This window comes from Staurois parvus, unplaced genomic scaffold (genome assembly GCF_062004578.1).
Source record: "Staurois parvus isolate SC_StPar_1 unplaced genomic scaffold, SC_StPar_1.0 ptg000513l, whole genome shotgun sequence".
In the NCBI taxonomy this organism is placed as follows: domain Eukaryota; kingdom Metazoa; phylum Chordata; class Amphibia; order Anura; family Ranidae; genus Staurois; species Staurois parvus.
Genome location: NW_028318309.1, coordinates 611,955 through 623,470, shown reverse-complemented (window position 1 = coordinate 623,470; position 11,516 = coordinate 611,955). Strand labels below are relative to the sequence as shown.

The following is an 11,516-nucleotide window of genomic DNA, read 5'->3' as shown; positions in this document are numbered from 1 at the left end:
TCGCATTTTGATGCGCTGTGTTGGCATTTTTTAATTGTAAGCGCAGGCAGATTAACTGTTATATGCATTGTTAATATTTATGTTGTGCTACCCCTGCAGGAGTCGCTTGGTAATTTGGGTTCTCTGTTCTGTGTCTTGATTTCAAGAACACCCTCAGCCCATCTGACACACTTGGTTGAAAAGTACTGCAAGCACTTATAAGAACATGAGTATACATACCTTTAACTTGGCTGTGCATTAGCACTAGGATATAGACACTGTTTAGTGGTAAATGAACTCAATGTTTTGACTGGGATTACAGTAGTTCATATAGTTACATAGTTAGTCTAGTTACATAGTTAGTCTGGCTGAAAAAGGTCCATCCAGTTCAACCATATATATAAAAAAAAAAGTTATAATCCTACACCCACAGTGGATCCAGAGGAAGGCCAAAAAAAACAGCAAAGCATGATCCAATTTGCTCTTGCAGGGGAAAAATTTCCTTCTTGATCCCCCGAAAGGCAATCGGATATTCCCTGGATCAACTTTACCTGTTAGTATCCTGTTATAATCTGTGTATCTAGGAAAGAATCCAGGACTTTTTTAAAGCAATCCACTGAGCTGGCCAGAACCAACTCTTGAGGGAGTCTATTCTACATTTTCACAGCTCTCACTGTGAAGAAACCTTTCCATGTTTGGAGATTAAATTTATTTTCCTCCAGATATAAAGAGTGCCACCTTGTCCTCTGTGATGACCTCAGGGTGAATAGCTCTACACCGAGTTCACTATATGAACCACTGATGTATTTATACATGAAGATCATATCCCCCCTTATGTATTATACATGGAGATCATATCCCCCCTTATGTATTATACATGGAGATCATATCCCCCCTTATGTATTATACATGGAGATCATATCCCCCCTTATGTAATATACATGGTGATCATATCCCCCCTTATGTATTATACATGGAGATCATATCCCCCCTTATGTATTATACATGGAGATCATATCCCCCCTTATGTAATATACATGGTGATCATATCCCCCCTTATGTATTATACATGGAGATCATATCCCCCCTTATGTATTATACATGGAGATCATATCCCCCCTTATGTATTATACATGGTGCTCATATCCCCCCTTATGTATTATACATGAAGATCATATCCCCCCTTATGTATTATACATGAAGATCATATCCCCCCTTATGTATTATACATGGAGATCATATCCCCCCTTATGTATTATACATGGAGATCATATCCCCCTTATGTATTATACATGGAGATCATATCCCCCCTTATGTATTATACATGGAGATCATATCCCCCTTATGTATTATACATGTTGATCATATCCCCCTTTAATCTCCTCTTCTCAAGAGAGAATAAATTCAGTTCCTCTAATCTTTCCTCATAGCTGAGCTCCTCCATGTCTTTTATCAGTTTGGTTGCCCCTCTCTGCATTTTCTCCAATTCCCCAATGTTCTTTTTGTGAATCGATTCCCAAAACTGAACTGCATTTTCTAGATGAGGTCTTACTAATGATTTGTACAGGGGTCATATATCTCTCTTTCTGGAGTCTATACATCTTTTAACACAAGAGAGGATTTTGCTCCCTTTAGAAACCGCAGCTTGGCATTGCATGTCATTATTAAGCTTGTGATCTACCAGAACTCCCAGATCCTTCTCCACCATTGATTCCCCCAGTTGTACCCCCCCAGTATGTATGATGCATGCATATTCTTAGCCCCCAAGTGCATAACCTTACATTTATCAACATTAAACCTCATTTGCCACATAGTTGCCCAATTAAACAGTGCATTGAGGTCGGCTTGTAAATTGGAGACATCCTGTAAGGACGTTATTCCACTGCACAGCTTGGTGTCATCTGCAAAGACTGAAATGGGATTTTTAATCCCAGACCCTATATCGTTTATAAATATATTAAAAAGTAAGGGTCCCAACACTGAACCTTGGGGTACACCACTGACACCCCTAGACCATTCAGAGTATGAATCACTAACAACTACTCTCTGAATACGATCTTTTAGCCAGTTTCCAACCATTTACATACGGATTTTTCCAAGCCTGTAGACTTTACCTTACACATTAGCCATGTGTGGGGAACTGTATCAAAGACTTTTGCAAAATCCAAGTATACAATGTCCACCGCCACCCCTCTGTCCAAGTATACCACGTCCACCGCCACCCCTCTGTCCAAGTATACCACGTCCACCGCCACCCCTCTGTCCAAGTATACCACATTCACCACCACCCCTCTGTCCAAGTATACCACGTCTACCGCCACCCCTCTGTCCAAGTATACCACGTCTACCGCCACCCCTCTGTCCAAGTATACCACGTCTACCGCCACCCCTCTGTCCAAGTATACCACGTCTACCGCCACCCCTCTGTCCAAGTATACCACGTCTACCGCCACCCCTCTGTCCAAGTATACCACGTCCACTGTCACCCCTCTGTCCAAGTATACCACGTCCACCGCCACCCCTCTGTCCAAGTATACCACGTCCTCCGCCACCTCTCTGTCCAAGTATACCACGTCCACCGCCACCCCTCCGTCCAAGTATACCACGTCCACCGCCACCCCTCTGTCCAAGGTTTTGCTCACCTCCTCATAAAAAGAAATCAGATTTGTTTGACAACTTCTGTCTTTCATGAATCCATGCTGTCTGTTGCTTAAGATATTTTTTCTAGCCAGAACTCATCTATGTGGTACTTTATTAAACTCTCCAGTATCTTTCTAACTATAGAAGTTAAACTAACAGGTCTATAATTACTTGGTAAAGATTTTGATCCTTTTTGGATGTCACTGCTATCCCTAACAGCCGGGAGAGCAGACCATCTGGGAGGGGTGGTGAGGGTAGTGCAGGAAGGCCTGGACAGTTGGTGGTAGTAGGGGATTCTATAATCAGAAGGACTGAATAATTTGTCGTCAAGATCTCCTCAACCTAATAGTTTGTTGTGTCCCCCTGGTGTCAGGGTTCAGCATGTGGTGGACCAGGTTGATAAATGACTGGGAGGGGCTGGGCATGTTGGAACCAATGACAGAATACATGGTAGGTGGAGGCTCCTTAAGAATTAATTTAGAGAACTAAAGTTGAAGAGATGGACCTCCAAGGTGATATTCTCTGAAATATTACCTATCCCATGCATAACACAGGAAATACGGGGGGAGATTAGAGAATTGAATGCATGGCTAAAGTCCTGCTGTAAGAGGGAAGGATTTTGGTTTTTAGAGCACTGTGCTGACTTTTCAATGGGTGGAACCTATATGCTAGAGATGGTTTGTATCTAAAAATAACATCCCTAACTGAAAAAACTAATGGGGTTTTGTAGGCGCCATACCACAAAAATAATCAAAACATGTGTAACAAATACAACTTTATTGATAAAATTGAAACCAATATTGTGGTAATAGGAATTGAGCACATAATACATTCATCTTAAAAACTAGTATTGTTGATAACAGGCATAATTGATCACTGCAAAATAAGGCCTAAGGTATCATAACTAGCATAATTAGTCTGACTTGATACGCTGCTTATATTGTCCGACGCGTTTCACGGGACACAGCCCGCTTCTTCAGGGAAACAAAGTATAAAATTCTGAAATAGTACAAATCAAGCCAGAGAATGAAGATACACACATAACATAATAATATCACAATAAACAAGTCTAACATGCTCTGTTAGCATATTTCCTAAATGACATCAATGACTTTGCAGGAGGCCAGTGGAAAAGAGACATGAGCATAAAGTCCCGGCAGAAACAGAAAGGATCTCTCAATCACAAAGTATCAATGTCCACCACTAAGGTATAGTTTACTTGTCTGAAACAGGAGACTGTAAAATGTCAAAAGGATCAAAATGTTTAAAATACCCCAGGAAATTCCAAACTAAACCCCTACTCCCCACACTAGTTGTATATTAAGCCCCTAGAAATGGGACTACGATGCAAAAAAGACAGAAACTTCATAATACCCCTAATGGGACTAACAACTTGATACTATTAAATTCTCCATTACACTGTTGCCAAACTTTCTACATTATTCTAATTTTCTCTAGAAAAATAAAAAAGAAGACAGACTAAATAGATCCATTTACAAATGTCATAGAATGCATCCCAAGTCAGCTGAAGTGCTTATGTGGTCCAAAAAAGTAGCTCCCAGCAGTCACAGTCCCTCTGGTGAAAAAGGAATCGATTCCCTCTATGGTGGTAATAGTGTTGTCAGCCCGCTTTCAAAATACAGCAATAATAATGATGCCAAACCATTCCATAGACGCAGCCATAAAGATGAAGTCTCCATTGTTTGTGCCTTAATTAAGAGACAGAGGCACCAAAATACTAGCGTTCTCTTGCTACGGAGCATTGTCATTGATGTAAATACATGCGTCATGACGCTCAGCGTCATCGCGTCACGCATCCTGACGCTAAGGGGCCATTTTTAAGAAGTCATTGTGAGAAGACATACAGAATTAAACAGCAATCGACCACCGCAAGGGCAAACAGAAGAGGGACAAGCAATCTGCCAAATCAAAGAGCACACATAAAACAAATATATATCAAAAGGACATATGCTCATGGTACCAAACGCCTTCCTCAAAGTCAATTAACTCATCATCTAACTTTTAGCAGTTCATTATTTAATTAACCACAACCACATAAATTGTACATAGTATTACATATCCAAAATCATAATACATCAAAAAGAATAATAACATATTACAGAATTTTCTCTCAAAATTGCATTCAAAAACTTATATAAAGAAATAGAATCCAAGCATTTTTAATATTTAAAGTGGTTGTAAAGGCAGAAGGTTTTTTACCTTCATGCATTCTATGCATAAAGTTAAAAAACCTTCTATGTAAAGCAGCTTCTGCCCAGCCCCCTTAATACTTACCCGGGCCCCATCGCGATCCAGCGATGTACACAAGAGCCTCAGCTCTCCAGGGATTCTCCCTCCTCATTGGATGAAACAGCAGTGAGAGCCATTGTCAATCACAGTCAGTGAGCAACTGAGGAGAGGGGGTGGGGAGGGTTGTGGCTCTGTGTGTGAATGGACACTCATAGCAGTGGCTAGGGAGCAAGCCTGCTTGTTGCCCCCCTACCAGGCTGCTTGCTGTGGGGGCACTTGGCAAGAGGGAGGGGTCAGGAGTGCCAGCAAAGGATCTTTTTAAAAACTTGCCTTTAATATCACTTTAAAGCAAACTCGCCCATCCATCCATGTTCCCATGCTTTAGTTTAGTGAGAAATCACTTAATTTCTAGCTGTGGCCCTCTTGAGTAAGGGCAGATACTTCATGTAGCTCTTACTTCCTGGAATCCATCTGCCTTTAGTTCAAGCATGCATACCGAATTTTGTACTTAGCAGTGAAGAAAGAAAGAAAATGCCATGAAGACTCCTGAGATGTATGACATCATTTTGGTCTAGACCAGGAACAAGGAAGCATCTGAAGAACTGTAAAAAAAAACAAAAAACAACAATTAAAGAGTAAATCCACTTTTTTTTAGAAAAAAGTATCCCCCTCTGGATGATCTATGTACATTGCAGGGATTCTAACAAACTTGGTTGCAGATTCCTACCTTTTGTTATTCTGAAGTAGATGTTTGCTTGTCTGTGTCCATGTGTAGAGTGAATCTGTATGGGAGTGATGTCATAATTATGAATCAGCTGCTGCAACTGCAGGGCTCTAATGAGGAAAGTGGAAGGGTCTGCATCCCTTTAGATGTGATTTCTCTTTAGGAGTATCTCACTAAAACTAAATTTTTTGTTGCAGGGGATGCTCAAAATCTGACTTGAATCTTACTGCAGACTTCTGGGGAAATCAGTGAGCCAATCACACAAGCAGGAAATTACATATATGGTGGGAAATTACATATATGGGGCAGCCACATTGCATTGCATTTTTACAGAAAACGACAGTGCTGCAGATTGAGAAGGAAAGGTAATTTTTAATAACATTAATTTTGTACACTATATTATTTTTGTTTCCTAATTTTTTTCCCACGAAAGAGGAGTTACCCTTCATATACAATATTTCTATATACTTCCTAATTCCTATATACTTACTAATGCATCAGTTTAACGCTTAAAGATAGTTAATGTTGATTGAGAGAGTTTAGCTCCGGTTTAATTTCCTTCTGATAGAAGCAGTACTGTACAAGAGGGGTCACTACTGATCAAAACCTTTAAAATGCCTTCTGTTTATGTATTTCCAGCTTACTCATATCAGTAATGCTTAAAAATATCTGGCATGGCAGAATGAACTATTGACAAGTATTTTCAAAATGTTGTACTGTGCTTCGTAAGCAATTTGTACAGGATTTGTGAACCATTCTGTAGGCTGCTCTCCTTGAAATTGCTTGTAACAAGTGTTTTAGAGCATTTTATGAGCTTTGCCATACACGTGTTGGGTGGAAGCGCAGTATGTACATTGTTTTCTTATCATCCCTCGACTTAACACCTTAAAGTGAACATAATACAGTTTAATATCAAGCCTTTCGCTGCTTTTTCCTGTGTTAGCAAAATGTTTGGAAATGAAAAAATACATTGTGTGCACACTAAGGCATTGAGCTGAGGGACATAAGGTAAGGAAAGCCATAGATGATATGATTTTCTTTCCTGCAACCTTGGTGTTCCCCCCCATCAAGCAGTCAGAATCCCTCCTGCAGATCTATTGTGTTCACCCGTCCGGGATCGGTGGGCATGGGGAGCTGTCCCTGCTGGGAGCACAAAGTGATTATTGCTATGCTAGCAGCTGTAGCCACTGGCAAGAGTCGCATCCTAAAAATCTGACATGCTGGTTGTACCCAAGTCAATCGATAGGTTGACTTGGGTACAATCAGCCTGCCCATACATGGGTCGAATCTTGCCCGTTCCAGCAGAACCGTCGATGATTGGCTTAATGCAATGAGATTTTTCTTAGAATGCACTCAGGGCTGCTGTTAGAAACCACAGGGCCCCATACAGTCAACCTAACAGCCCCCCCCCCCAAAAAAAAACAAAAAAACAAATACAGCTTAATATGCTTCATTTAGGAATAAACACAGTGAGTGATCGGTACCAATCACGCATTGTGTTCTTTAGGAAATGGAAGGGGATGGTAAATGGGACATATTTACCGGACCCTTCCTCCACTCTCCATCCTGAAGGATCCTATTGTGTGCTTGCAGCTGCTGGTGGACAGGACAGGGGGAATGCCGGAAGCGTTCTGGGAGTGGGGGCACACAGGGGGGGTCTGGACAGCAGGGGGAGGATGATGGGTGTGGTAGTGGGGGTAGTTACTGGAACTGATCCCCTGTATGGCGCTCTGTACAGCAGCTGAAAGCCAGTGGGAGCAAGAGGAGAAGAAGCCATACAGGGGATCAGTTCCAGTAATGCACCCCCCCCCCATGCTGTGCTGATCACCCTCCCTGCTCAAATTCAATTCATCCAGCTGTCTGCCTCCCTCCCCCCACTGGCCTGGGCCCCATACAGGAAAACTGGTGGTACCCCCTTATCCATGGCCCTGAATGCACTTGTAATGTAACCAAAGTTTTGGTTCTTGCCATGTGAGGTGGCAGTCCCCTTAGCTACTGGAGGGTCCCTGATGGACACCTTTGCTCAGGAGGTCAGCCAGAGGGACATTAAAAAGAAACTGAAGTCTGTTAGCCGTGGTCAAATAAAAAAATAAAAAAAAGGCAGGCAGAGGTCAAAGGACTAGTCATAAGTATTATCTGTGGTCTCCCTGCAGCTGACCTTTCCCAATTACTGATGGGGAGGCTGCAATCTTAGTAGAGGCAGGACTTTGCCTCCTCATGTCAGAGCCTCCATCCAGTAAAAAAGAACACAGATCCACAATGAATGTATCAAAAGCAGGGAAGTCCCTCTTGTACAGCTTCCTCTCCAGCAAGGATAACAGTGAGTATTGATATCACCAAATCTCCCTCCAAGTCTCCTAAGACTAGCAGTCAGAGGATTCAGTGCCTTAGATCTCACACTGCAGATATACAGCTATGACATGGTAGGCACGGGAAAGTTTAGACACCTTCACAACCAGGTCGTGCTCTACTGTTATTCAGGAGGAATTTAAGACAAGGTACATTTTTCAGTGTACTGCGTAGGTGCAATTAACATTTCTGAATGTTCCCTATAACAAAGCAAATCTATACTTTTAGAGTTCAGTTTAACTTCAAAGCGAAGTAAAAAAAAAAAGCATCAGTGATAGATAAACACAGTACATCACAGATTATAGGAGGTCCTACCCTTACCTTCCTTTGGGTCATCACCCCATTATGTCTACTGACCTTCTATAGGTCAGTAGTGCAGGGCCTTGTAGGGGAATGCTAAAGTCTATGTACACTGCTGATAGTTCTATCTTATCCTCAACATCACGAAAAAATGTAATGCTCAAACTATAATTCTCTGCAGAGTTAAAAACTGGATGAACCCCAAAGGAACAGAGGTTCCCTATAGGTTGGGGGCATTTGGTGCATTAACAAATTGGTGGTTTACACACAATGGATTCACTCATCTCTAGAAGTACTGCTGGTAGAAGGAGTTTGATACACCTTTATATTAAGGGTTATATCATAGGTAAGTAATTAGAATATTAGAGGTCAGTACAGATTTCCATGATTTATATGAATGCACTTGGTCAACAGATGTGAGATTTTATATGGTTATGAACTTGCTCTGCGACCTTTATTATGCTGTTTCACTACATCGTATTTTTACCCGTTATTTATTCTGCAAAGTAGCTCTGAGTTGTTAAGCACTTATTCGGCACAGACAGTTGACACAACTGAGCTAATGTTCTTGATTGGAAAGTCCTCAGTCCTATTTCAAGAGTCTTGTAATCAAAACAAACAGTCAAAACGAGTCAATTAAAATTCCCATGGTTGAAAGTGATGGAATTAGTGGAAATCCCGTTGGAAAGCTGACTATATTGATCTAAGCTCTATTGAAGTGAAGGAAAAGTGTAAATCTTTTCAGAGCTGAGGCTAGATGAGAGGAAAAGGAAAGGGCATGGTATAGATGGTTTTATCAGCTTCAGAAGTATAACAATGTAGGCTCTGGAGTACAAATGCCTTTTGTTCCTGTTCTGAACAGTGTAGGAGCTTCACTTTTAAAAAGACTACAAGTTGTTGGGAATGTATTATTAGTGGTATGTGAAGACTGGATGGGGATCACCAAGCCTTGCTACGTATTGAGATAGACCTGCAAGATACCTAGGAATGTTGGTGATCTACAATCTACTGGGATTGCCAGGCCCTCACCCATTTCCCCCCATTAAAGGTTCCCTAAAAAAATAAATATATATATATATATATATATATATATATATATATATATATATATATATACACATACCTTTTCTCTGGGTATCTTTGGTTTGGTGTTACCTTGGCTCTCTTCCTCCTTGCAGAAAATGATGACGCATAGTGATGTGTTTCTCTGAAACATTCTCTCATGATTCCAGGATTGGGAAGGAGCCCTGACATTCTTGACCTCACAATAAATGAGCCGAGTAACATTAGATGTCAACTCAGAGGAAGACCTGAGCTGGATCAGTGGGAGGGTAAGTCTGCAGGGGACAGCGCTTAAGAGGAGGGGAGTATATCAGCTTTTTCTTAAAAGAGCTGCTGGGGGGTTCATTTTTTGTATATGGTCCAAGCTGGAACTGATTCCAGAAAACAGCCAAAGAGTATGTAAACTCAACATTTCATATTCTGGATATGTGCCTGTTATAGCATGTACTTGTATGAAAGAGTATCCTGTTCTCTTTGTGTTGCTTCCTTTGTGTGAAATCCCTGGTGTTCCTGCCAGTCCCAGATACGATTTCTCCTGCGCTCTAGGACCCAGGCCGGTGGCGAGTGGATGGAACCAAAACCAGAAAATGCGACCACCAGTGCATGAAAGGTTGTGCAGCTCCAAACAAGGCTGGGGAAGCCCGACCAATACTGGAAAGTGAAACAAAACCGAGAAGCGCACCAACCTTGCGCATTACCTCAGTAACCAAAATTTATTAATAAAAGAATGGTACTCACAAACAGCGAATAAAATCAGGCATGTAAGTCCTCCAAGGGACTTCAGAGACAAGAAGCTAGCGCGAATCCCATCATGGGGGTAGACACTCAGTACCTCTGACGCGTTTCGAAGGCCATGCCTTCTTCATCAGAGATGTTCCTGCCAGTCCCCCTGCTTTCCTATTAAAACCAACCACACTAGGCATGAGAGCACAGAATGGTCAGTTTTCCAGCTGTGCTGGGAACTCAGTCTACTTTCCTGCAACGATCAGACTTGTCTTCTCACACCCACACTGCACAGTCATTCACTGAGAAGATCAGTGTCCTACTGTTTCTCCTCCCCAGATCTTATGCAGCTGAGAGCAGAGAGAATGTGAAAACGTGTTTATAATGATTTTTTTTATTTCTATATACAAATGTTTTGCCTTTCTATTCTATTTTACACTGAATGGGTTGTTTTACAAGGAGAGGGTTTACATATACTCTAAGGGAGGAAAGCAAGAAAGTAAATGTCTCAGGTCACTCTTGCTGAACTCTTGCTAATGGTTAGAATTAAAAAACTTGCCATTAGGGTACCAGTTGTAAAGGGGACATGCTCAACTGGCATTGTTAAACCATGCACAAGACAGGGACATCCCGGAACAGTCTATGCAATTTTATTCTGAATTTTTATTTGGCATGGCAGCAAACAGTTTCAATGCAGTGTTGAACAGCAAGTCCACAGCATAAAATGAACAAAACATCTGTTTGTCCAAGCCACTAACTTTAGTCAGGTCCGTTCCCAACTGTTCTGTCAGCAGTCCACCTTTTCACACAGCAGCAGGCTCTCACAGCAGAGAAAGAGAGAGAGTACTGAGCATCAGTAGTTCACATATATAAAGGTCTGTGGACAGCTGAGACTAATAATGAGGTCTGGCCACCAAATAAGATGTGGTCCCACGAATGGAGGCTTTATTCCACCCAAACTCTACAAACGTCCAAGCAGACCTGAACTTATGAAGGTTCTGAAAAAAAAAACTGTTTGTTTTCTCCATATCAGTCTTAATAATGTAGAGGAATAGCTACCTAATTTCACACTCCCATGACCATGCTCCTTCATTTGCTCCAACCCTGGAATGTGAGTAGCTTCTTAAGGTCATCATATGCTGTACAATGCAGGACCAGTAGTGGTCTCTGGACTTTTGTTGCAAGTCATGACATCAGTGAAGAGGCAATCATGCGACCAGGAGAAAAGCAGTTGCTTAAGGGGACCATTTGTCCATCTCGGAACTGGTGGGGAAGAGACCTGTGGTAGTAAAAAAATAAGGTAAGTATTCCTTTGCATTTCATTTGCCCTACACCAGGGGTGGGCAAACTTTTTGACTTGAGGGCTGCAATGGGTTCATATATTGGACCCGGGGGGCCGGACCAAGAGTAGATGAATGATGTGTATGTGTCATCCATAGTACGTATAGTAATATTCCCCCATAGTAAGCATAGTAATTAATCCCCCATA

The 11,516-nt window shown here is 41.7% G+C and overlaps 1 long non-coding RNA gene across 1 annotated transcript; it reads right to left on the bottom strand.

Moving 5' to 3' along the window:
- Positions 1-3,381: 3,381 nt before the first annotated feature.
- Positions 3,382-11,300, bottom strand: LOC149451844 (uncharacterized). The gene is made up of 2 exons (XR_016314975.1): positions 11,087-11,300; positions 3,382-5,471 (listed from the first exon to the last, which is right to left on the bottom strand). It is a non-coding gene; the product is annotated as an uncharacterized LOC149451844 (long non-coding RNA).
- Between the last annotated feature and the right edge of the window lie 216 nt (positions 11,301-11,516).